The sequence below is a fragment of the Drosophila miranda genome (genome assembly GCF_003369915.1).
Source record: "Drosophila miranda strain MSH22 chromosome Y unlocalized genomic scaffold, D.miranda_PacBio2.1 Contig_Y1_pilon, whole genome shotgun sequence".
In the NCBI taxonomy this organism is placed as follows: domain Eukaryota; kingdom Metazoa; phylum Arthropoda; class Insecta; order Diptera; family Drosophilidae; genus Drosophila; species Drosophila miranda.
The window spans coordinates 53,604,969-53,608,793 of record NW_022881603.1 but is presented as its reverse complement, the minus strand read 5'-3'; the positions used below and the strand labels follow the sequence as shown (position 1 = coordinate 53,608,793).

Genomic DNA, 3,825 nt, shown 5'->3' with positions numbered 1-3,825 from the left:
GCGTTCCCATTCAATCTACTCGACGGCTGATGCACGCCAGTAGCCCCCGCTGGAATCTTCCGCAGATTCTGGAACGCAGAGGATGCGGGCTATCGGCGACAGGGGAATACTACTAAGCAGAAAGAGAAGGCGAGTTCATATTATTGCCAATTTAATGCAAGAAAAATAAAGAGAGTGGAGTGGGCGATGCCAAAGGCAGAAGAAAGAAAGGCCGTAAACCAAAAGAAGAAGGCCTGTCTCGCTCTCTCTCGTGGGAATTGACTTTGAATTTCGAATATTTTGGTATCTATTTTCATTGCGGCCAAAAACGGAGAGACGATTCCGTGTATTGCGATGCCAGCACCAAAGAAAATAGATGCCCAAATGGAAGTACAAACATCTCTGAGGGGAGGGGTGGAGTGTCGGGCGTGTGGCCGTGTGTCTTCTGTCAGTGTGTGATTGGATACTGCTTGCTGCTTTCTGCTCGATGGCTGCCCCTAGAGCACGAGGTGCAGGCGTATCTGGAACACCAGCTGCTCGACGGTCTTCTTCAGGAGCGCCGCCAGGGACAGGATGAATCCCAGGAGGCTGAGGGAGAACACGCCAGGGCGTGGTCATGAGCACGGCAAAGAAGACGAGCGTCTCGTCGCCCCGGGCATTGGCCATGCGCCACAGCAACTGGCGCTGGATGGTGCGCAGCTTGAACTTGCTGTTCCACAATCGGTGGCGCTTCGAGCCGACGGTTTCGTTGAAGCCCACGGTCTTCTCGACCAGCCAGAACACCGCGCAGCACAGCAGTTGCAGCACCAGCAGCACGACCTTGACCACAGCGGTCTCCAAGACGAGGTGGTACAAGGCCACCATGCGCTGACGGTGCTCCGGCTGCAGTGTGGAGAGCACGACTGCGCCGAGGGACTCCAGCGGGGAGACCCTGGGGGAAGGGCCGTCGGAGAGCTCCTCCCACTCCGAGTCCGACTCGGTGCGCTCTATCGAGCTGAACTCGCTCTGGCTCTGACAGGAGCACGACTGCTCCGCTTGGTCCTCCTCGGTGGGCATCGAGTAGTCGATCTCGTAGTCGCCCTCGTAGCGGCAGTCGGAATACTCTTCGTGGGGGTCGTCGTAGTAGTCTCCGCGGCTGTCCGGAGAAGCGCCGCCTGTCCAGAGGGAGCTCAACACGGTCGGTGGTCCCATCGAAGCCATCTGTGCCACAGCATTGAATCTGCAGGGGAGCCGGGGGTAAGTTATGTCCTGGGGGGAAGGGGAGTCTGGGCTGCTGCCGCTCACCCATCTGAATCCCCCATCGGAGGGAAGGTGGGGGGTGAGCGTGACTTATTGGACCCATTGAGCGGGACAGCAGAGGACTGGTGTGGATTTGGCCTAGGAAGGGCATCGCATTGAGTCCATTCTTGTCGGCGGAACCTTCGGGGTGGACCTGCAGCCCCGGCTGCTGCTGCTGCTGCTGGTCGGTAAAGACGAAGGATCCCATGGATCCGAAAATACCCCGCGAGCGGGTGAATGGGGAACGTGGATTGTTAATAGTTGGATTCATCTTATTCCAGCACTTGTGAGGAAATATTCGTTCATGGGCTTTGTTTTGTATTTGTATTTTTATTTACTTTATGTTCCCTGTGCTTTCGATATTTGCTGCCGTTCTCTGTGTTGTGCCGCTCTCTCCAGATATTCGTACTGAATGATTTCCAGAGCCAGTTCTGAACGGCTCCAAGTGATAGTTCAGGGCCCACTTCGATGTTGTGTTTCGAATCACAGGTCAGGTGACGTACTTTCCCTGGGCAGAGCAGCGACTTGCAATAGTTTATCGGCTTTGTTGGTTTGGGATAGGACTTGCGATAAATACCATGCCACCATACTCCTTGGTGTGGCCGAAATGTTGGCTACGATTCTGGGATTAAGGAGTTAAGGGTTAAGGGTTATGGATAGGGGAGGGGGATGGGGGTATATTTTTGCTTGGCTTTACATCTTCCTTAATTCCTTCATTTGTACATTGAATTGCTGCTCGAGAGGTCTCTTTGGAGTCCTCTGTTCCCCGTGTACAAATTTACATAAAATCACAGGAAGCACTTAGGATTAATAGGGGGCACTCATCCCCCTCTACTCCCTCTCCCCCTTTTGGTGGTGTCATGGGTTAAGCATTTGCTGTGTTCGGCATTCAATTTGTGGCTTGATTTCTTACCTTTTATGATGCGCTATACGGCTGTAATCCATGTAGGACATGCACTTTGTTTATCCATTCAAAGGCGCTAAAGAGGGTAGTCCTGTAATCCAAAAGGGCATCCAGTATATCCAGAGCGAAGGTTAATCCATTCGATGGAGCGCTCAAGCAGACCAGCCAGGCGGTTGACCAGAAGCTTAACGAGGCTTAAAATTTCCAACAGGCCGCCAGCCGGCAAGTGTCATTTCAGTCCCTCCAGTCGACTCCACTCCAGTCCAGTTTTTTCCCAAACTGTGCGACGTGAATAACTTTGATGATTTCTTGGCCCAAAGGCGCCCACACAATATAAATACTCCTCCCTTTCTTGTCAATAAGTTTATTTTCAGTCGTTACATTTACGAATAACAGGCGAGTTTTTCTACTCAAATCAAATATTAAAATTAAAAAACGAAACAGTTATTGGTTGATGTCATTCAGCTTCTCTGGATCAGTCTACTCAAGCCAAATCAAATATTAAAATTAAAAAACGAAACAGTTATTGGTTGATGTCCTTCAGCTTCTCTGCATCCGTCTTGGCGGCCCACAAGCGGCACCCAATTTTTTTATAGTCATCGCTGCACATGACTATCGCCCTCAAATACTCGGCCGGCACCCCAGTTTCCTCTGATAGTCTTAACATGGTCACTTTTTTTTTCCTTAAAAACGGCAGCAATTTTTTGCATTGTCTTCGAATTCCTTGAAACCATACCTCTTATTGCTGTGTAATGTTGGTTCATTACGTGGTTTCCCAAGGTGCTCAACCTTCCAACCATTTTGCCGCATTGTTTGCACTTGCCGCCATGCACGGGGGGCGAAGCCTTAGGGGAAATCGGTGTTTTCAAATTGTCCTTTCCACTTTCAGTACTAAGAATGTCTTCAGTAAAAATGTCTGGAGAATTAATAAGTTATTATATGTATTTTTTTTTAAATTTTACTTATTTACTTACTTAAGTCCGGATCCTCCCGAACCTCCTGCTCCTGCTTCTCCTCTACGTGGTGCACTGGCTCAGACGAATCATATATTTCATCAGAAATAGTACACTCCATATCATTGACTGTATAATCAGAAATATAGTGAATATTGTCAGAAATGCTGTCAATATTCTCCTCAATATCGTGAGTTGTGGCCGACTCCTCCGTATGACCGTGCATATTGTTGTCAATATCCTCAATATCCTGAGTTGTGGCCGACTCCTACGTATCACCGTGCATATTGTCAATATCCTCAATATCGTGAGTTGTGGCCGACTCCTCCGTATGACCGTTCATATTGTTGTCAATATCCTCAATATCCTGAGTTGTGGCCGACTCCTCCGTATCTCCGTTCATATTGTTGTCAATATCCTCAATATAATGAGATATCATCAGAACAGAAATATTAATCACTCCTGCTGCACTTATGTCGCAAACTTGGGCTCCACCGAACGACAACGTCATGTTGGCAATTTCCTGTGCTTTCGGGCTTTGCACTTTCCGGCCTTGCAGATGGTCCCAGTATATCCCGCATAATACATTAACAAGGGCATTGTCCACCCCGTCAATTCTTACACCTCCCAAATTAATGTACATCTTTGTCTTATCTTGTGTTCTTTATTTATGTTTTAACGGGGCATGTATGGTTTTGGTATTTACTCATC

General features: G+C 48.8%; 1 long non-coding RNA gene across 1 annotated transcript; it reads right to left on the bottom strand.

The window, feature by feature from the left end:
• Positions 1-2,896: 2,896 nt before the first annotated feature.
• Positions 2,897-3,176, bottom strand: LOC117190698. The gene is made up of 2 exons (XR_004473797.1): positions 3,136-3,176; positions 2,897-3,062 (listed from the first exon to the last, which is right to left on the bottom strand). It is a non-coding gene; the product is annotated as an uncharacterized LOC117190698 (long non-coding RNA).
• Between the last annotated feature and the right edge of the window lie 649 nt (positions 3,177-3,825).